We start from the raw sequence: 23,634 nt of genomic DNA, 5'->3' as shown, positions 1-23,634 counted from the left end.
AATGACCTTGTGTGACCGGCTGCACAGAGTCACCTTATTCCTTAAGGAGTGAGGAGTCGTGAAAGCCGAGGACCATTGTGTTCATGTTTGGGTCTTGAAAAAAATTATTGTTCTGTAGACCAGCACTGGAAAAAAATCCCGCTGTTAGGAGGTTACTGCCCTAGTCCAGGCCAGTGACAGTTGAGCCATGGCGGTGGGGCGGAGAAGAGCTGATGGTTTCTGAGGGTCCTTGAGGAGGAGAGTCAGCAGGGTCTGGTGTGAGTTGTAAGAGAAGGTTTCTAGACTGGGCAGCTAGGACTTAAGCAGTGCTGTTGTTGAAGAGGGGAAGAGTAGGAAACAGAAACATGTCTGGGGAGGACACCGTGGATTCCGGTAGTTTGGAATGACTGTGGAACAGGCATAATTGTATTCTCTCCAAACTGGTCTCTCTGCTCCTGTCTTTGCTCCCCCATGATCTTATCATGGCAGCCAAAATCGGCTTTTACAAACATAATTCAAACCATGTCATTTCTCTGCTGAGTAGCCTCTCAGCTCACTCAGTGAAAGCTGTAGTCTCTTCAGTGGCCCACAAGCCTCACCTGCCATGTTGCCTCGGACCTCGCCTCCTACTGTCCTTCCCTTAGTCACTTCACGTCAGCTACACAGGCCTCCACACTGTCCCTCAGACAGGCCGAGGCCGCTCCCGCCTCAGGACCTTTGTCCTCGCGGTAGCCCCTGCCTCGGGTAGGGGTTTTGTTGCTTCTGTTGGTTCTGCTGGTATTGGATGGTGTTCAAGCCAAGAACAGGGTCCAGGACCTTAGTAAGCAAAAGAGGAGTTCCCTTTGTCACAAGTTGCAGGTCCTTGCTGGAATGTTTCCTCCTCTATTAAAATGATAAATGCCACCTCCCCTCTCCTATGCCCTTTTCAAAGTCCTCATATTTAAAACCCCTTTCTGAAGGATAGTTCCATATTTAGAATTACTGTTCAATCAACAAATATTTATTAAGTACCTATCAGGTGTAGGCCACAGTTTTAAGCACTGTAGACACAACAATGAACAAAACAGACAAATATCCGTCCCTTCATGGAGCTACATTCCTGCTGGGGGACAGAGTTGACAAATAAGCACAATATACTATTATTGCATGGTACTTTTCATGCTGTGCTGTGCGTAGTCTTTCAGTCATACCTGACTCTCTGTGATCCTATGGACTGTAGCCCCCCAGGCTCCTCTGTCCATGGGGATTCTCCAGGAAAGAATAGTGGAGTGGGTTGCCATGCCCTCCTCAAGGGTGTCTTCCTGACTCAGGGATTGAACCCAGGTCTCCCACATTGCAGGTGGCTTTTCACACTACTTGCTCAGAAAACCTGATGTAGAACAGGAGAATAGGAGTTTGACTCGCGTTCGGGTTTAGCAGGAGAAAGTAGTGACAGGATCAACAGTTCTTGAATGACAAGATGTGGGCTGGAGAGAGAAGAAAGCAAGTTCCAGAAACTACAGAAAAGTTTAAAGAGGAAAGAAAAATAGATCATATTTCTTTTGCCCACACATTTAAATATTTTCATTTACTTACTATCCTTAAAATTCATAATTGCTTATTAATTGATTCAATTCAGAAAATATTTATTGAGTCCATATTATAGGCCAGACACTGTCTATAGTCTCTGGAAAAATAATGTTAGGCATATTATTGAATTATTGAGTTGGGAGAATCCTTAGAAATAAATTAGGCTAAAATCTCCACATTTTATAAATCATAAAACCAAGCCCCAGGAAAGTGATGTGGCTTGCCCAATGACGCATAACCAGTTAATGGCAAAGCTGGAATTTGTAACTGGGTCTCCAGACTCAAAATCAGTGCCTAATCCAAGCTGCATTTCTTCGGATCAAACCATTAAAGGTCTAAACTTGACATTTTATGATGGAAATCACTGGGGGAAATGATATTTTCTTTATGGATGCTTTCTTTTCAGCTTGCCTTTCAGGAATCTCCATAAAACAAAGTCCAGTGCATGAGTATACTAGAAGCGAGAGATAGAGTCATTGAATATATTAGCTAAGAATTGTGTTTACAAGTGAGAGAAGTTTAATTGAGCTAGCATGCACATCATAAAGGAGAAACTGGCGTAAACAGTGAGCTCCTACTGTACATCACAGAGAACGATATGCAGTATCCTGTGATAAACCATCATGGAAAAGAATATGAAGAGTACATATATGTGTGCAGCCTCACTGGGGGCTCAGACAGTAAAGAATCTGCCTGCAGTGTGAGAGACCCGGTTCAATTCCTGGGTTGGGCAGATCCCCTAAAGAAGGGAATGGCGACCCACTCCAGTATTCCTGCCTGGAGAATTCCATGGACAGAGGAAGCTGGCGGACTACAATCCAGAGGGTCGCAAAGAGTCAGGCATGACTGAGCTACTAACACACGTGTATATGTATAACTGAGTCATTTTGCTATACAGCAGAAATTAATGCATCATTGTATATCAATATACTTCAATAAAATTTTTATTTAAAAAGGTGGGGAAACTGGGGAAGTATTTATCAGCTCCAAGAGTAATTGGTGTAGCCTGAGTTATGTGCCTTCTTCCTCCATGGCCAATATTGTCACGACAAAGCCAAACGATAAAACCAAAGCTGGGCAAGAGATTATGGAGTGAGGATGGAAAGAGGCATTCTCAGAAAAAAAAAAAAAAGAAGAGTCCTTGTAAAGTGTGTTGCTGCTGCTGCTAAGTCGTGTCACTCATGTCCAACTCTGTGCGATGCCATAGACGGCAGCCCAACAGGCTCCTCTGTCCCTGGGGTTCTCCAGGCAAGAATACTGGAGTGGGTTGCCATTTCCTTCTCCAATGTAGGAAAGTGAAAAGTGAAAGTGAAGTCGCTCAGTCGTGTCCGACTCTTAGCGACCCCATGGACTGTAGCCTTCCAGGCTCCTCTGTCCATGGGATTCTCCAGGCAAGAGTACTGGAGTGGGGTGCCATTGCCTTCTCCTGTAAAGTGTGTAACACCCCCCAAAAGATGCCTGTGTTGGCTGAGCCCTCCAACAAGCAGGTGCTGAGACAGGGTTATAGGGTAGCTGGTAATGACTTTGAAAGGTAAGAGGGGGAGGGAGTGGGACTCAGCAGGGAAAGCCTTTGGCTAACAGGTAGGTCTGACAACCATGAAAGGGGAGAAGGGGGAGGCAGGACCAGGGAAGGAGAGGCTCAAGTCTGGATGCAGATCTGACAGAGAGGTGACCAAACCAAGGGGGATTTGAGAGCAGAGACTGTCTGTCAGGGGAGATTCCTCGGAGGTAGTGGCAGGCCCTTGATGACTGTGCCTTCACCATCCTCAGTCACTGGCTGGTCCATCCGGAAGTGTGCCCTTGGCCTTGGCTTAGAAGCAGAGGAGGATGCCAGTGGGTGATGGCTGACAGCTGTCCACTAATTACACTCCTCCCAGCTCAAAGGAAGGGAGATGGCTGCCACAACACCTAACATGAACTGTGAATGTTCTGCTGACAAAATGCAGGAAGCATATCAATGCCAAAAAATATCAATAAGAGAGTTTATTTTGGGGGGAAATTTTCTATTAATGTTTTTATTTAAAAATGATTTTTTAAGAGTTTTTTTTTTTAAACAAATACATAAAAGCTGAAATGTTCCCTCAGTTACCACTTCAAAAATCTGGTGTGTTTCCTAGCAAAACTTTTTCTGTGTCATATATGTTTACATACTTTGTATATAGAAAAGTAGAACAATATTAAGAGCAATACTGCCTTGTAAGTTGCCTTTTTTATCCCATAAGATAGATAACCTCTAGCATACATTAACATTTTTCCCTGTTCTAACACCCCCTGTTTTGTTATAATTATTTTTCATTTTATACTTCTTCAATTTAATTAATCTTCGTTTACAAATGCATGGACTGTCACAGCAACGTGGTCAATGGTTATTGTGAGTTAAGTATGACTGAGTTCTTTTCTCAACATGCTTCTTACACGTCAGGTCTCCCTAATTCATTTATATTTGTTAGTTGACAGCACCTAAGAGCTCCAACCTAATCAGATGCTTTAATTCTGCTGCCATATGTCTCCTGAGTGCTTCCATCCTGAGGCTCTGCTGACTTATACTTGAAGAGGCAGATGAGGTGGAGGGAGTGGGGAGGAAGGGAGAGAGGAAGGAGCATGTGCACCTAACTGTAGAGCCTGGAGATTACATAAGGGTGTTCACTCACATTGCTCAGAGTCAATCATGTGGCCAGCCTAACACAAAGCACTCTGGGAAATAGGAAGAAGCACATCCACATTGTTGAGCGTCAGCAATTGCAAAATACTATCAAAACACTAATACATGCAGGTAAGTAAATGGTGGTGGTGGTTGTTATTTTGAATACCGGAATACTCTTTAACTAAATAGTAGGATTAACTCCCATATCTATGTGGCACATATTGGTGCTTTTGGTAAACTCCAGTTGATACATAACATATATAAATATGCACTGAGGTTTTTCTGGGCTTTGTTATTTTTTTTTTTAATGATGCAAATCAGACACTTATGGGCTCCTTGGAAACTGAGGCCTAGAAATGAGATGAAAGGAGCCAAGACAAGATCTTGGTTCTTTTTCCAGTCTCAGTGCTTCTTCATGTGTTCTGTCCCCACCAACTTTTAAACACATTCATGCCTTCAATGGTGTTCTAAAATTAGTCATATACCTTGATAAAAGCCAAGATGGATTTATACAAATACAGGAAGCCTAAGACTATTAACGGCCTTGTGCAATGGCTCTTCCCCTACAGAAACAGCAAACTCAAATGCTTACAAGAACCAGGAAAGGATGATAAGGAGACCTGGGTTATACCACAGGAAAGGGGCACACTTGCTCAGTTCTATTATGACCATGTGGGAATCAGAGCCTAGTGTTCTCAGATCTTGGGGGTTTGTTTGTTTGTTTTAGGAGAAACCATCTACTGCCTACATAGAAACAAATGTTTGTAATATCATGTTATTGAAATCAGAGCAGTGATTTTGTACTCTTCCAGAGTTGGGTTGGTATCTGGTAGCAATTCCATCTTCATCGCATATAGAGGAGAGAAAATTGTACATCAGTCCAGCCAAGACCAGCTCTGTAAACCACATTAGGGTTATCAGTTACCAAAGGGCCCAGAAGTCGGTGGAAGCACTATCCAGTTCTGCCTTAATGAGACTTGTTAGCCACGGTCTTGGCTCTAGTATATTTGAGATGTTCCATCTTTTGGACACAGCCTATTTATCCCTTAGCTTATCTTAACAAAGAGGAGTGGGTTTTGCTTCAGGTTCTTGCATTGAAGAGAGGGCAGATATAGAAATAAGGAAACTCCTGGGGGCAGCAGATGATGGAAGTAAAGAGCTGGGAAAGGCCTGGGAAACAGAGCTGTGCTGAGGAGTACTCAACAAGAATAAAACTTATTCTCACACCACCAATTTCAAGTAATTGTATTACCATCAACATAGCGAAGCACAGTTTTTAAAGCAATAATATGTGCATTTCTTAAGAGCTACGTCAAACCAACCATAAACCACACGTACAAAGGGACCACTTCCATGGTCAAAGCCAGAGACAGTAAGGCTCATTCTCTTTGTTCCTCTCATCTTCACCCAAAACTTACTCTTGCAAAACTAAATTCTTACACATCCCAAAGTGCCAGACTGGATGCACAAGTTACTCACTTACTCACATAGGACATCTCATCTCCTGACGTAAATGCTGTTTTACTACGCACAAGTGTTATAAAAGGGCAGTGTAATGTGATGTTGATATACTCTCCATAGAACTGTCATTAGGGCAACCTGACTCTGTCGAAACTTGTTAAGTCTACCAAGTTATAGGCCTTGATTTCACTTCCCTATTAAGTTCTTATGAATCCACAAGGTTCAATAACACGTTTGTTATCATCATCATCATCGGTAAGAATGTTTCAGGCACCAATAAAACGGAAACCACAGATGCAGCACCACTGAGGGATCTAGAAACAAGCCTCTGCTATTGGGGATCCCACAGATGGTTGCATAAACCCCTTTAATTAACATATTATTGACTAAATAATAGCTTCTTCTCAGAGATGTGTTTTCTATTCCAGTCCACCCAGCTGGCATGAAGATGCTGCTTAAAGACTACATAATAAAATTCTATAAAAATACTCACAGAACATGTCTGGTAGCAGATTTATAGACTAAATAATCCCTGTGGTTTTCTCTCTCTCTCCACCAAATAAGAGAAATGAATAAACACCCAGAACCTGAATAATTATTTAGGTTCAGCAAAGTTTTGTTTTATCTTATTCATAAAAGACTATATCAATAAATATAAAACTTTTTAACCCCCACTTTCAAAACTAGTTATCATTTTCACTCTTGGTAAAGATCCTTTACAAATTCATCAGTAAGGTATGAGTCATTAGAAAACCAGTGCTTTTTGACAGTACTGGAATTCCACAGTGAACCTGTTCTAAGAGGTAATGAATAAGAAGTGTCCACTGGAAGAACTTAATGTGACTGTGGTTTGCAAAAAAGATAGAGAACCCAAAGAATAGAGATACAGAGATATTTATCATTGCAGTTCGTGTGTGCTGCGTACGTATGCTTAGTTGCTCAGTCATGTCCAGCTCTTTGCAACCCCATAGACTATAGCCCACTAGGCTCCTCTGTCCATGGGGATTCTCCAGGCAAGAATACTGCAGTAGGTTGCCATGCCCTCCTCCAGGGGATCTTCCTAGTCCAGGGATTGAACCCAGGTGTCCTGCATTGCAGGCAGATTCTTTACCATCTGAACCACCAGAGAAGTCCTTGCACAAATTAAAAAAGGAGAAGGGGACAACAGAGGATAAGATGGTTGGATGGCATCACCAATGCAATGGACATGAGTTTGAGTAAGCTCCGGGAGTTAGTGATGGAAAGGGAAGCCTGGCATGCTGCAGTCCATGGGGTCGCAAAGAGTTGGACATGACTGAAAGACTGAACTGAAAAGAAATTTTCAGCCAAAGTAGTCAGAGAGAAATATCTATTAAACACAGCTACCTGCTTTCCAATTTTCATGCTAATAAGCTTCCATAATAAAACGTTATAGAATCTCAAACTGTTGTATTTTTATTGCATTGGAGAAAATTAAATTTTTGGTTTAAATGAATCCTGCTGTATGGAATTGAGGTATGCTTAGAGAAAAAGTATCAAATTCCGACGTAGATTGTTTATAAAGCTCCTTCATCAGATGATTTACTTAACTCTATTGAAGATTTCATTCATGCCAGACAACTGATACTGCAGTCAGGCTCACCTCCTTCTTCATATCCTGTATGAGTTACACCCTCATGTATGGGGTGTAATTATATGGGCTAAAGATACAAAGATATGCTCTTCATATGATAACCTTAGCTCCACAAACAGTGCAGTGCTATTGACAGAAATAAGAGGCCAAGGGGAGAACCGAGTTCGAAAGGAACACATATGTAGGCTTTCAGGCCACGCTCACGTGCTGTGTATTTGCTGTGTCCACGGCACCATGCTAGAGGCTGATGGAGGTGATTTCTCAGTACGTGTGAAGTCGCTGCCCTCTAACAATCACATTGGGAAAGAAAGCACAAGTGAACCGTGTAACCAGCCATTCAAAACAGAGTGAGATTAAGTGTCAACTAAGTGATAACAAGGGCTTCTCTGGTGGCTTAGATGGTAAAGAATCTGCCTGCAATGCAGGAGACCTGGGTCTGATCCCTGGGTTGGGAAGATCCCCCAGAGGAGAGTATGGCAACCCACTCCAGTATTCTTGCCTGGAGAATCCTCATGGACAGAGGAGCCTGGCAGGCTACAGTCCATGGTAGCAAAAAGTTGCACATGACTGAGTAAGCACAGCACAGCACAAGTGATGCCAAAGAGAAATCCGGGCAAGGTTCAGAGCAGAAGAGATGGTGTGAAAGCAGCATAGAACCAGGAAAGAGCAATGACTGTGGGATCAGGGAGCCTTAGGATAAACTCTCATTTTCACCCTTCTCTAAGAGCAGCATGATCTTAAATCAGTGTCATGCTGTGCATGCTAAGTTGCTTCAGTCATGTCCTACTCTTTGTGACTCCATGAGCTATAGCCCGCCAGGCTCCTCTTTCCATGGGATTCTCCAGGTAAGAACACTGGAATGGGTTGCCATGCCTTCGTCTTCCCAACTCAGGGATCAAACCCATGTCACTTAGGTCTCCTGAATGGGCAGGTGGGTTCTTTATCACTAGCACCACCTGGGAAGCCCAAAGTCAATGTCACCATGCTCCAATTCCCTTATCTGTAAAACAGGGATCAGAACACCTTCTTTACAAGTTGTTTCCATGATGAAATGAGATACTGTAATGGGAAATGCATGATGTGAGTTCAGTTCAGTTCAGTCACTCAGTCGTGTCCAACTCTTTGCGACCCCATTAACCGCAGCACGCCAGGCCTCCCTGTCCATCACCAACTCCTGGAGTCCACCCAAACCCATGTCCATTGAGTCAGTGATGCCATCCAACCATCTCATCCTCTGTCGTCCCCTTCTTCTCCTGCCTTCAATCTTTCCCAGCATCAGGGTCTTTTCAAATGAGTCAGCTCTTTGCATCAGGTGGCCAAAGTATTGGAGTTTCAGCTTCAACATCAGTCCTACCAATGAACACCCAGGACTGATCTCCTTTAGGATGGACTGGTTGGATCTCCTTGCAGTCCAAGGGACGTGAAGGAGGCACTAATTATTTGGCAGGTGTTCCTGTGGCTGTTGTGATCCAGTAGAGCAGGACTGGGGCAGTCAGATCTCATGCAAAGATGTACTTGAAGTTGAGGACAATGAAAGATTTGCTTGGGGCTTGCCATTTAAAAACACGAATCAGTGACAAAACTGATCCACTAGAAATTTGTCTTTAAAATGTGGTAGAGAAGCTTGAAGTAATTGAAGTCAGATTACAGAGGGCCTTGATTGCTGGGAAGAGATGTTCAGATTACATTCTGTGGGCAGTTAGGAGCCACTGGAAAATTTTGAGCAGGGAAGTTACCTGATGAAATCGGTGTTTTAAGGCTCTTGTTTTGATAGATCTGATAATCAGATATGCAACCTGGATAGCAAATGAGAGAGTCAAGAGTGAAGAGTGAGAAAGGGAGAATGAACATTTATTGAACAGCAGTGGTTTATGTTTTAGGTCATGTCCTGAAAGCCAGTCTCTGATTCCAAATGGGGCTCCCCCTAAAGAAGAATCAATCTTCTTTAATGGAATGGAAAGTGAAAGTACAGAAGAGCTTTTCAGAATTCTGAAGGGAATAAACTAGAGCACAGAGATTACTGTTGATGGTAGATTGAGGGAATCTTTGGTGCTGGTAGAAGGAAATCTCAGAATGCAAATTCTTAATATAAACATATATTCTTTTTCTGTTAGGTGTCTTCTTTCCTGTGTTCTTTCCCTCATCCTTTTGTACGTAAGAGTAAAACTCATAATAGGGAAAACTCAGAGGCCTTAGACATAAGCTATAATTGCTATATAAAACTCTCCACTCAAGCTCATTTTCATTAAAACCAGACAGTTTTAAAATGAAAGCTATTTTAAACAAGCTCGTCTGTGAACATTTGAATATCCATAAGGAAATGTACAAGAGCCCAATTATCAATCTGAAAAGTTGTATTAAAAAAAAAAATGCAATATCCCTTACAGTTGAGGATGGACCAAAGAAAGGTGACTTCATTTTGGCAGACTCCCTGGTCTGTGGAACCCTCTTCAGACTCATGAAAAGATTTGCCAACCCCAGGGATTTGCAACCTCATCTACAGAGTTCTCTTACTGGACTCCAGTAAATGCCAGTAAATAGCTCAGTAAATCAGAAAATAGAAATTTTTCTAGACTGGTATTCATTTTTCTTTCCAGAAGTATCTTCAACATGTTGTTCTTGTTAAGGAAAATCTTGGGAACTGTGTGACTCTCGAAGAGTGAATTTGTGTTTCCAGTTAATTTTTTTTTTAATGTTACACTCAAACCCTAACATTGGCCAACACTTTCATTAAAACTATAGCACCACCATTTTATTTTCACTGAATGCAATCTTAAAAACTTTATATTCTGGCTTACAGGGAAGAAGAAGATTCCAAGAAAATATTCAAGATCTACATTTCCCAGGGTTTGGTTGAACTGTGACATTATGTTCATTGTTGGATTGTTTGCATGTTTATCACAGATTTTCTCGCCTTGTTTGGCCAAGTGGCATTCTCTGGCCTATAAAGGATATATGTGGTTTTAGAAAAATAAGACATTCTACTGTGAAAAAACAACTTCAGATCTTAGAGAACATAAGTGTTTAAAAAGCATTCTTAAGGTTTGGAAGCTACTTAAAAAAAAAAAAAAAAAAACTTTGCTTTTGATGCACCTGTGCTTATAATCTATAGGCTATGTCCCAGGTTTGATTTGCCTTTTTCATTGATTACATAAAACGTTCTTTTAAATGTGTCAGGCACTTGCTGATGGGAAAATTCAGATTTTCCTTATGGATATTCAAATGAGAGAGTATGCTTTTCTCTCTTAGACATATTTTATGGCTATCGAATGTAAACCTGAAAGTTTCTCCGTTACGCCTGACTCTTTGCTACCCCATGGACTATGTAGCCCATGAGGCTCCTCTGTCCATGGAAGTCTCTAGGCAAGAATACTGGAGTGCGTTGCCATACCCTTCTCCAGGAGATATTCCCAACCCAGGGATCGAACCCAGGTCTCTTGCATTGGAGGCAGATTCTTTACCATCTGAGCTACCAGCTTATTCTTTTTTGAAAGGAGTATTTTATCTTTTTGTGAAGTGGCCCATAATTTATTTGGACAGTTCTCTGTTGATGGATAGCAACTTCCCGGGTGGCTCAGATGGTAGAGTGTCTGCCTACAATGCAGGAGACCTGGGTTCAATCCCTGGGTTGGGAGGATCCTCTGGAGAAGGAAATGGCAACCCACTCCAGTACTCTTGCCTGGAAAATCCCAGAAACGGAGGAGCATGGTAGGCTACAGTCCATGGAGTTGCAAAGAGTCGGACATGACTGAGCGACTTGACTTTCTTTCTTTCTGTTGATGGATAGTATTTACATGAGATAGTAATTGTTTATCCAGTTTTTGGTTCATGTACAGAAAATTTTACTGTTTTTGGTGTGATGTTTTGTGAGTTTTAATGAACAAATATAGTCATGTAACCACCACCACAATTAAGATACAGAACTGTTTCATTGCTCTTAAAGTTTCCCTTTGTGGCCAACCCTTTTCTCTACCATCTGCCCCTGCCAATCTGTTTTTTCTTCCTATAATCTTTGCTGTTTCCAGAATATCATAAAAATGGAATTATGCAGGATGTGGCTTATTTCACTGAGCATAGTGTTCCTGAGATCTACCAATGTTACTGTCTGTATCAGTTCATTATTTTTATTGTTGGGTGTTCTTCACTGTGTGGAGGTGCCAGCTTGTTTGTCTGTTCTCCTACTGAGGGACATTTAGATTGCTTCTAGTTTTTGAAATTATGAATTAAGCCACTACAAATATTCATGTGTAGGGTTTTGTGTTCATGTAAGCTTTAATTTCCTTTGGGTAAATACTCAGGAGTGAGATGACTGAGTCACATACGTGTATGTTTAACTTTATAAAAAACTGCCAGATTGTGTCCAAAGTGCCTATGCAAGTCTGCACTCCCACCAGCAATGTGTGAGGATTCCAATTGTGTGTTTTCACTAGCGCTTAGCATTATCAGTTTCTTGTTTTTTGAACCATTCTGATAGTGGTATCACATTGTGGTTTTAATTTGCATTTTTGTTGTGACTAATGATGTTGAGTATCTTTTCACATCCTTAATTGCCATTTATATGCTTTCTTAAGAACTTCTTTTTTTTTTTTTTTTTAATTTTATTTTATTTTTAAACTTTACATAATTGTATTAGTTTTGACAAATATCAAAATGAATCCACCACAGGTATACATGTGTTCCCCATCCTGAACCCTCCTCCCTCCTCCCTCCCCATACCATCCCTCTGGGTCGTCCCAGTGCACCAGCCCCAAGCATCCAGTATCGTGGATCGAACCTGGACTGGCAACTCGTTTCTTACATGATATTTTACATGTTACAATCACTGGTAGCTCAGTGGTAAAGAATCCACCTGCCAATGCAGGAGACCAGGGATTAATCCCAGGGTCAGGAAGATCCCCTGGAGAAGCAAATGGCAACCCACTCCAGTATTCATACCTGGGAAATCCCATGGACAGAGGAGCCTGGTGGGCTACACTCCATGGGATCGCAAGGAGTTAGACATGACTCAGCAACTAAATAACAACAATATACTTTCTTATGTAAAGTGTCTGTTCAGATCTCTTCCCATTTTTTTTTACTGGGTTGTTTTCTTATTAGTGAGTTTTGAGAGTTCTTTGTATTTTCTGGATACACATTCTTTAGGAGATGATATTCTGCAAGTAGTTCTTCCAGACTGTGTCTTTTCAAACTGCATCATTTACATGTCAGAAATTTTACATTTTGATGATTTTCAATTTATCATTCTTACATGTCATATTTAAATTCTACCCTAACCTGAGACTTCAGTGATTTTCTCTTGTGTTTTCCTCTAGAAGTATAATAGTTTTAACTCTTACATTCAGACCTATAATCCAGTTAGAGTTAATTTTCTTGGTTAAGGTTCATGTTTTGTTTATGAATGTCCAATCAGTTCAGTGCCATTCACTGAAAAAAATATCCTTTGTCCATGGAGTTCAGTTAAGTTCAGTTGCTCAGTCATATCTGACTCTTTGCGACCCCGTGAATTGCAGCACGCCAGGCCTCCCTGTCCATCACCAACTCCCGGAATTCACTCATGTCCATCAAGTTGGTGATGCCATCCAGCCATCTCATCCTCTGTCATCCCCTTCTCCTCCTGCCTCCAGTCCATCCCAGCATCAGGGTCTTTTCCAATGAGTCAACTCTTTGCATGAGGTGGCCAAAGTATTGGAGTTTCAGCTTCAGCATCATTCCTTCCAAAGAAATCCCAGGGCTGATCTCCTTCAGAATGGACTGGTTGAATCTCCTTGCAGTCCAAGGGACTCTCAAGAGTCTTCTCCAACACCACAGTTCAAAAGCATCAATTCTTCGGCACTCAGCCTTCTTCACAGTCCAACTCTCACATCCATACATGACCACAGGAAAAATCATAGCCTTGACTAGACGGACCTTTGTTGGCAAAGTAATATCTCTGCTTTTGAATATGCTATCTAGGTTGGTCATAACTTTCCTTCCAAGGAGTAAGCGTCTTTTAATTTCATGGCTGCAGTCACCATCTGCAGTGATTTTGGAACCCAGAAAAATAAAGTCTGACACTGTTTCCACTGTTTCCCCATCTATTTCCCATGAAGTGGTGGGACCGGATGTCATGATCTTCGTTTTCTGAATCAAAGTTGAGCTTTAAGCCAACTTTTTCACTCTCCTCTTTCACCTTCATCAAGAGGCTTTTTAGTTCCTCTTCACTTTCTGCCATAAGGGTGGTGTCATCTGCCTGTCTAAGGTTATTGATATTACTCCCAGCAATCTTGATTCCAGCTTGTGCTTCTTCCAGCCCAGCGTTTCTCATGATGTACTCTGCATAGAAGTTAAATAAGCAGGGTGACAATATACAGCCTTGACGTACTCCTTTTCCTATTTGGAACCAGTCTGTTGTTCCATGTCCACTTCTAACTGTTGCTTCCTGACCTGCATATAGGTTTCTCAAGAGGCAGGTCAGGTGGTATGGTATTCCCATCTCTTTCAGAATTTTCCACAGTTTATTGTGATCCACCCAGTCAAAGGCTTTGGCATAGTTAATAAAGCAGAAATAGATGTTTTTCTGGAACTATCTTCCTTTTTCTATAATATAGCAGATGTTGGCAATTTGGTCTCTGATTCCTCTGCCTTTTCTAAAACCAGCTTGAACATCTGAAAGTTCATGGTTCACGTATTGCTAAAGCCTGGCTTGGAGAATTTTGAGCATTACTTTACTAGTGTGTGAGATGAGTGCAATTGTGCGGTAGTTTGAGCATTCTTTGGCATTGCCTTTCTTTGGGACTGGAAAGAAAACTGACCTTTTCCAGTCCTGTGGCCACTGCTGAGTTTTCCAAATGTGCTGGCATATTGAGTGCAGCACTTTCACAGCATCATCTTTCAGGATTTGAAATAGCTCAACTGGAATTCCATCACCTCCAATAGCTTTGTTCGTAGTGATGCTTTCTAAGGCCCACTTGACTTTACATTCCAGGATGTCTGGCTCTAGGTGAGTGATCACACCATCGTGATTATCTTGGTTGTGAAGATCTCTTTTGTACAGTTCTTCTGTGTATTCTTGGTACCTCTTCTTAATATCTTCTGCTTCTGTTAGGTCCATACCATTTCTGTCCTTTATCAAGCCCATCTTTGCATGAAATGTTCCCTTGGTATCTCTAATTTTCTTGAAGAGATCTCTAGTTTTTCCCATTCTGTTGTTTTCCTCTATTTCTTTGCATTGATCGCTGAGGAAGGTTTTCTTATCTCTCCTTGCTATTCTTTAGGAACTCTGCATTCAGTTGCTTATATCTTTCCTTTTCTCCTTTGCTTTTCGCTTCTCTTCTTTTCACAGCTATTTGTAAGGCCTCCCCAGACAGCCATTTTGCTTTTTTGCATTTCTTTTCCATGGGGATGGTCTTGATCCCTGTCTCCTGTACAATGTCACAAACCTCTGTCCATAGTTCATTAGGCACTCTATCTATCAGATCTAGTCCCTTAAATCTATCTCTCACTTCCACTGTATAATCATAAGGGATTTTATTTAGGTCATACCTGAATGGTCTAGTGGTTTTCCCTACTTTCTGCAATTTAAGTCTCAATTTGGCAATAAGGAGTTCATGATCTGAGCCACAGTCAGCTCCTGGTCTTGTTTTTGTTGACTGTATAGAGCTTCTCCATCTTTGGCTGCAAAGAGTATAATCAGTCTGATTTCGGTGTTGACCATCTGGTGATGTCCATGTGTAGAGTCTTCTCTTGTGTTGTTGGAAGAGGGTGTTTGCTATGACCAGTGCGTTCTCTTGGCAAAACTCTATTAGCCTTTGCCTTGCTTCATTCCGTATTCCAAGGCCAAATTTGCCTGTTACCCCAGGTGTTTCTTGACTTCCTACTTTTGCATTCCAGTCCCCTATAATGAAAAGGACATCTTTTTTGGGTGTTAGTTCTAAAAGTCCTTATAGGTCTTCATAGAACTGTTCAACTTCAGCTTCTTCAGCATTACTGGTTGGGGCATAGGCTTGGATTACTGTGATATTGAATGGTTTGCCTTGGAAACAAACAGAGATCATTCTGTCGTTTTTGAGATTGCATCCAAGTACTGCATTTTGGACTCTTTTGTTGACCATGGTGTCTACTCCATTTCTTCTAAGGGATTCCTGCCCACAGTAGTAGATATAATGGTCATCTGAGTTAAATTCACCTATTCCAGTCCGTTTTAGTTCGCTGATTGCTAGAATGTCGACGTTCATAGTTCGCTGACTGCTAGAATGTCGACGTTCACTCTTGCCATCTCCTGTTTGACCACTTCCAATTTGCCTTGATTCATGGACCTAAAATTCCAGGTTCCTATGCAATATTGCTCTTTACAGCATTGGACCTTGCTTCTATCACCAGTCATATCCACAACTGGGTATTGTTTTTGCTTTGGCTCCATTCCTTCATTCTTTCTGGAGTTACTTCTCCACTGATCTCCCATAGCATATTCAGTCATGTCCAACTCTTTGCAGCCCTATGGACTGTAGCCCACTAGGGTCCTCTGTCCATGGGATTTTCCAGGCAAAAATACTGGAGTGGGTTGCCATGCCCTTCTCTAGGGGATCTTTCTGACCCAGGGATAGAACCTAGGTCTTCTGCATTGCTGACAGATTCTTTACTGTCTGAGCCACCAGGGAAGCCCCCCTACCCTGTTATGTTGGTGTATATTAATTCTGATAGGTTACCAGGGTGACAATTACTATACCACTCTTTTATAAGAATAAGGCATGCACATCTCATTTAGTCAGAGAAATTTTAACTTCACATTTTTACTAGTAGGGAAAAGCTGGAAGAGTTTAGTAACCATTTTCAACTTTGAAATTTGTCATTCTCCATTCCTTCCTTTTTTCTTTAAAATTTTTGTTTGTTTGTTTGTTTTATTTTAAATGGTTTAAGTTTGAAAATTTGCATTTCATGAAGCTCCTTCTAGTGCCCTGGACCACAGCTTGTTCCAGTGACCTTGAAGACGCAGTTGCTACTACTCTGGTTGTGTGGAAGCTATAGAGAGGTTCAGATATCCACAAGGATCAGGCTCCTGGAGTGACTGCCTGAAAATGTGAGGTTAGGAAATAGCAGTACATGATTCTAGTATGCCAGGATCATCTGTAGGTTTCTCACTGTAACTTCATCCTGGTATCCACAGCTGGCAAGAGGTAACTCAGCCCTGGAGATGCCCACTCCAAGCATGTGGTCTGACGTCCCTATTTTCCAATTAGGGTATCACTGCAAGACTGGTCTTATGGCTTGGCCATAGTGCTGTAGAAAGAGTGGACAGGGAACTCAGAGACAGCATTTTCAGCTCCTAGTAAGTCATTTGTTTATCCAACAAATATCTATTGAATATCTACTGTGTACCAGGCATTCTGCTAGATAGACATTGAAAATCTAATGTTAGTTCCTGCCCTTGTGGAGCTTTGCTTTTGCCTCTAATTAGCACCGGAATCTGGGCAGGTTTTCCTTTCCTGTAAATGAAAGATCTTGGAAAGTCCTTTCCAACTAGAATATTCTATTCCTGAAAGCAGAGAGTTCCCAGTGTCTCCAAGGGGAACAGAGAGTTAATTTAAGAACCAGTATGGAAAAAAAGTTCCTAGTATAACAACAATTTAACACAAGAATTTGGTGGGGGGGAGTTGTTGTTGTTGTTTAGGTGGTGGGTGATAGCTTGCTTTTTTGGAAAATGTTATGGACTTTTCCTAAGAATGGGAAAGAAGAAAATGAAACACTTGAGTCATTTATATCATCCATGATAACCCTAGTAGATTTTAAGAACATAATTCAGTCCAAGTTAAAAGATTTCTTGAAATGTTTAATATATGAAACTGTCCTTGTGCAAATCAAGTTAGTTTTATTTAACAATTAGTATTTAACAAAGGTTGGGTCTTGACAGACTTTTACTTCAAAATTAAACCCATGAACTCAGTAATATGACTCCAGTTAGTAAATTTTTGTATCTTCTGTTGGGCTCAGCAGCAGGCCACGTGGCCATCAAAAGTGAATAAGATGACTTAGTCTTGTCTTTAAGGAGCTCACAGTGTGGTAGTTTCTCCTTCATGAACTGAGTAACTTTTTGAAATTCTTTAAAAAATAAAAAACAAAACTTGATTCTTTAGCATTTATAGTAGAAATATGATGCCCTTAAGTAACTGGGGGATGGAGTGGGGGCTGGAGGTGTGATACCACAATAGAATCCACTGAGAAGGCTTTAGAAGTGAATGCTGGAGCTTGGAGAGGAGCTGTCTTCCTCCTGCAGGGGTGATCTCTAAATTGTACTTACTGGGCATTCTCTATTAGTAGCCCAGAGAATATTTGGTTTTCTTTGATATATTGCTTGGTTTGGAAGTATCAATGCTATTTGGCATCAAGTAAACTAAAAAATGTTTTGTGGATTAACAGCAATGTTTGCTTTAGCGTTGACTTTATAATTTTGTTGTACAACGGATATCTCCATCTGTGTTTCATCCAGGACAACATGGAAATAAAGATAGTTTTGAATGTGTAAATGTGATTGGAGAATTTGAAAAACTTAGAGTGGTATTTATATGAGCGAGTATAGATTTCTATTTAGGAGATGGCCACCCAGAAGGGCTGAGCCACCCCTACCCCCCACTTCTTTTCATTCCATTCCTTGTATTCCTAACTATAAGAATAGAGGCTTGCAGCAGAGCAACACAGCAGGGCTGTGGAGATGCTTGGAGGTTGAATCAATCATAACACTCCTCAACCATGAATAGATAAGGTACAGTATAACCAGTGGGTAGATGTAACAGATGCTCACAGTCCAAGCTGATGCTCTGGGGGTGGGGAAGATTCACAATTTTAGAAGCTGTATTAATGCCTCTAGGTTACCAAGGACTGGCTTCTTCAAACTGCTCATGCCTGGAATAATCTGGGCCAACCTGTGATTACTGAAGTGTTAGTTGCTTCATCGAGTCCAACTCTTTGTGACCTCATGGACTGTAGCCAGCCAGGCTCCTCTGTCCATGGGATTCTCCAGGAAAGAATACTGGCTGCTGCTGCTGCTGCTAAGTCACTTCAGTCGTGTCCAACTCTGTGCGACCCCATAGACGGCAGCCCACCAGGCTCCCCCATCCCTGGGATTCTCCAGGCAAGAATACTGGAGTGGATTGCCATTTCCTTCTCCAATACATGAAAGTGAAAAGTGAAAGTGAAGTTGCTCAGTCATGTCCTACTCTTAGTGACCCCATGGACTGCAGACTACCAGGCTCCTCCGTCCATGGGATTTTCCAGGCAAGAGTACTGGAGTGGGTTGCCAAGAATACTGGAGTGGGTTGCAATTTTCTTACTGCATTGGTAATAAAACAGAAGCAGAGACACCTGAACCCTTTAGCAGTAACATCCTTCTGTGGATCAGCTAAGAACCAACTTGGAGTAGCTGAAGGCAAAGGAAATGGATGTAGACATTAAAAATAACCTTTCGATTAAAATACTATTAAAGGGGAAAAATGGAATTTTTTTGGTTATTTTTATTTATTAAGACTTTAGATAGCCAGTCTTCAAAACAGGCCAAATGAAGGGTTTATAAAGAACTGATAGTGTCTTAGCCTACCAGTTTATTCATTCCACCATTTATTCATCAAATACTTATTATCTGGTTACTTGATACCACTTTTCTTCAAATTTCCACCCCTCCCCCATCTTTTGTATGAATATATTCCTCCAAGTCAATCATGCCATTTTTAAACAGGGCTTTAAATTCTGTTAAATTCATCACCTAGAACTTGCTGGATAAAAAAGCCTTCAGTTCCCAATGTTTATTAGCCTGTTTGAGTTGAATAAGAGAAGAATTGAGCCAGCCATCACCTCTTTAGAGGACTTTTCTGGAGCCAGAATGTATGTAGCCCAGAAACCTTCACACTGGTGAGGTAAGCGAATCTTCAAGTCTTCAGGTTTCCTTGTGATGACCAGGACTTGCCATAAGGCTTTTAGAAACACAGCCACAAATAGTTAATGAAAGCAAACATCTTGCAAACAGCAGGTTTCCACTGGGTAGTTGTTTCCAGATGCCCGAGAACAGAGCTGCTGCTGACTCTGGAGTTTAGGTTCCAAGTCGGAGCAGATTCATTTGAATGACAGTGTCTCTGGAGCTCTGACTTGTCACCAGCAGGGTCCCCCCGCCGCCACCACCACCCATGATCTCCCACCCAAACAGAGAGGTGTTCTCAGTGTTAGGGATGAAGTTTTCTCTTGGATGATTAACTTCACATGGTGAGACCTGCCCCAGCCAGTGAGCTAAGAGCTCACACACGACAGGTTTCACTCCATATTCAGGTTTCACTTGGGAAACCTCCCAGACTGGCACTTGGAGTTGCATTTATTGATATTAAGCCAAAAGATATCCAAAGTAATTTCCAGAGAAACACACTGTAAAAACTGTGATAATGCCGGAGCAAAAAGAGAAGAGTAGAAAATAAAATGAAACTAAAGGTAAGATAATCTCTCATGTAATTCTAAGACATAAGATAAAAGCCATAGGGTTCTGTATTGTTGGGATTGGTCTAGATTTGGCACCCAGATTCTTGACAGCCAAGGAGAAGAGAGAACTAAGATTAGGTTAGAATTTGGGAGAGGGGACTGATGTCATAGCATTCTGTCCAGGCAGACTCCACCTTCTAAGTTTGGACTGAGTCTCCCAGGTTCCTGGAAACTCCAGCAGCCACACCAGTATTTTTAGGGCCGGGGTCATGTAGGTCTGTGATTCCTTTTCCCAAACCATGCCTTGGGAAGCTGGTGTCCCAGTTTTCTCAAGTGTGCTGTTGCAGACACACAGTTCATTGAATTGGAGACACGGATGCAGATTTCAACTCATCTCAGCAATACTCATCTTTGAGGGAGCAAATTCAAATCAGAAGGAAGGGCATGAGAAGTGAATTAAGAGTCTAAAATAAGATGTAGTGTCATACGAAAGGATTTTCCTCCCTGGAGTCTAGTTGTGCGTTCAGACCCATGTCCCCATGAGTCTAAATATTTATTGGACACACTATGCACTAAGTTCTCAAGAAGACACAAGTACCTGTGTGTACCATAAATCAAGTCAGTTGCCTGTGATGCACTGAAGAGGTCTATTGTGCCTTTCTTTTAGCCTTTTGGATACTTTTCAGGAAGCCTGTAGGAGTACTGCTTATTTACCTCACCTCATTCATTCATTTATATAATAGATAATTCTCACACTCCACATTCATGCCAGACTTTGTGGGGATAAAGCAATGAATAAAAATTTCCAAATCTCTGTACACATACAGCTTATAATTATTATTTCGCTGTTGCTACTTAATGTTAAGAAAAATTCAGCCCTCCTTGCATTTTTTTCTAGCTGACCAATCAGTCTCTGAGGTATTATCCCATGTCTATTCTGATCTCTAAATTACCCTGTGAGGTAGTTTGGCAGGGATTAATCCCTTCTTTAGAGATCAGGAAAAAGTATAGACTTGCCAAGGTCACACAGAGCTAGGATTCAAAACCAGGTCTCTTAACTCGAAGGCCTAACCTTTCTCTGTTATTCCATTTTCCCAGTTTAGTGCCTTTACTTTATTTTCTGACCTCCAGTTTGCTAGATAGATGGAGATAAGCAGTTCTTTGCGACACTGTAGATTACAACAAATTTCTCAGAAAACCTAACAGGTAGCAAGGAATCAGAAGTTTTTTCTTAGACCTACTGCCTGATTTAATGTTGGCCTCCAGTGGCCTCGGGGGCCCTGACTGTGTTGGTTCCAGCTCATTTCCAGGGCTACCTTATGGGTAGAGAAGACAGACGGATACTGTGTTCTTATTCCTTGTCACTATCATTTTTAAAAATCCAGGCCCCTTTAAGGAAAATAACATCCTTCCACGTTTGTTCCTCTTAATAGTTAACTTGCATTTGACTTCCTTCTGTAACCCAACCTCCTTCTCCTAACCCACCAGAGACAGTGTTTTTCCTACCCCCCAAAGCTTAAAGAATAAAAAACTATAGAGGGAGGAGGGTTTCCGCCCACATCCCAGTCACTTGACAGCACCCCCAGTGGCATTAACCGTCGTGCTCTATGATGCGTGGACCTGTGGCCCCTCCTGTTTTTCAAACAGGGGTGCTGGCATCCAGGCACTGGAGTAGAGCTGGGCCTGTAATGTTTTCCATCTGCAGGCTTGGCACCAGTCATCACAGAGTGTCACCTGGGTTCTGTCTTCTGGTCTCTAGGGCCAAGGCTGGAGGCACTACAGAAGAACAATTACCTTATTCATCTGTCAGCACTGTTTACTTTATGTGAACAAAACAAGATTTTTCTGAAGTATATAAAAGAAATTTACTGGGGGGAAAAAAAAAGGCTCGGCACCATCTCTCTTCCTTTCCTCTCCCCTACATCTTCAAATTCTGACGGACCTCAAATGTCACCTTCTCCCAGGAGCTTTTCCCAACACCCTCACCTTCCTTGTCCCCCTGGAGAACTCTTTTCATTTTGCATTATGTCACCGTTGTTTATTTGTATTTCTCTCTTGTCCACTAGACTGTAAACTCTTCAAAGGAAAACATGCACTGTATCTTTTAAAGTTCATACCATTCAGTATGTTTCTGTTCAGGGAATGATTTGCAAGTTTAGAAAAAAAAAATGGTTATTCCTGTTAGCTTTAAACTAAATCAGTGGGAATAAACTATGTTGAAATTTGCCATTCTGAAAAATAAATTAGTTAATGCTGTTTTCCCTTTTATAAAAGTTAGCAATAGAAAGTTCAGTGTTCGGGTTGTACAATATCCTTTTAAAGACAATTTTTAAAACAGTTGAACTTATTGTTGAAAACCAACAGAATACTTGAAGCTACTCCGTATCATTTAAAACAGATCTAAGACATTTGACGGCACTATCATTAATTAAATGGCCCAGTAAGTTCATGCTTGTGGTTCTAAAGTAGTGGGTTTCTGTTCTAATGAAAATTTTCACATTATTAGTATTTCATCACAAGTGAAGTACATGCAAAGCATAGTAGAAATTATTCCTAAAAGAATGTAAGATTTTTTTTTTTTTAATGTGTCACATTAATGCTGGCTTAGTCAAGTCAGCGAGAGTCGATGAAGTGGCTACAGGAGCAATTCTGGAAGGAGGAATGTCTGGGACAAAAATATAACTCAAAAAACCAAAACAAAAAACCATCTACCATGGCATTAAGGCCCTCCACACAAATTTTCATCAAGAGCAGAGACTGGTATTTATGATCAGTTCTCATCTGAGCAGTAACCTCAATGCCAGGCTCCATCATCTTCAGTGCATGGTTCCTATGACCACATTGGGGTAGGCTTTATGGGCCAGACATGGTGATGGCGCAGAGCGTCATGTGGACCCTGCAGTCAGTCCCATGGCACTTCCTGCCTGCAGGGAAGGCCAGGGAACACAGGCTGGCTGTCTGTCTGGGAGGAAGGGGAAAGCACTGTGGGGAACAGCCATCTAGTCCCTGAGATCTGAACTCATCTCTTAGGATACCCAGTTCCAGGCACAGAGTAGTGTGTGGCCTGGAAGATACAAATCCCAGAGCTCTTCAGATGGGAATCATCAGGATTTAGGGACTGACTGGATGGGGAAGTAGAAACACAAGAAGAGCATTGACAGTTTCCTAACCTCTCCCTGGGTCTGTCCTTATTTAGTTCAGTTCAGTCGATCAGTCGTGTCTGCCTCTTTGCGACCCCATGAATCGCAGCACGCCAGGCCTCCCTGTCCATCACCAACTCCCGGAGTTCACTCAGACTCATGTCCATAAAGTCAGTGATGCCATCCAGCCATCTCATCCTCTGTCGTCCCCTTCTCCTCCTGTCCCCAATCCCTCCCAGAATCAGAGTCTTTTCCAATGAGTCAACTCTTCACATGAAGTGGCCGAAGTACTGGAGTTTTGCTTTAGCATCATTCAGAATGGACTGGTTGGATCTCCTTGCAGTCCAAGGGACTCTCAAGAGTCTTCTCCAACACCACAGTTCAAAAGCATCAATTTTTCGGCTTATTCTGTCCTTATTAGGCTCTCTGAAAATGATTTCTGAAAAGCAGCTGGGAAAGGCTCTCAGACATTTGTCTGTCACAAAGTTGTTCTCACACAGTGGCCCGTTCTCTCGTAAGCTATGTATAAACCCACTTTTCACACCCCCTCAAGACCAGATGAATTTTTACAGGAACCACAGTGTGATTAGAAAGAGAATATCATTTAATTAACGTGAACTAACGTAAGCAAGTACAGTTTTGTTACCAGGACATTAATAAAGGCCTGAAATGGCATGCTAATTTAGTGTGTGGGCACAGGAAGAGCCATTCTGTACTCAAAAATAGTTGTCAGAGAAAAGAATCAACCAAGACGAGCTGGCTGCTAATAGTTTTGGCGTGGGAGGAAAAACTGCTCT

At 41.7% G+C, this 23,634-nt stretch overlaps 1 protein-coding gene and 1 non-coding gene across 3 annotated transcripts in view; both read left to right on the top strand.

Moving 5' to 3' along the window:
• SCFD2 (sec1 family domain containing 2) overlaps window positions 1-23,634 on the top strand; it is a 397,062-nt gene that overhangs the window by 229,034 nt on the left and 144,394 nt on the right. The window lies entirely within an intron of this gene.
• TRNAC-ACA (transfer RNA cysteine (anticodon ACA)) lies at window positions 10,829-10,900 on the top strand. The gene has a single exon. It is a non-coding gene; the product is annotated as a tRNA-Cys (tRNA).

The sequence above is a fragment of the Bos taurus genome, chromosome 6, assembly GCF_002263795.3.
Source record: "Bos taurus isolate L1 Dominette 01449 registration number 42190680 breed Hereford chromosome 6, ARS-UCD2.0, whole genome shotgun sequence".
NCBI classification, from domain to species: Eukaryota; Metazoa; Chordata; class Mammalia; order Artiodactyla; family Bovidae; genus Bos; species Bos taurus.
This window is presented reverse-complemented; position numbering and strand designations above follow the sequence as displayed.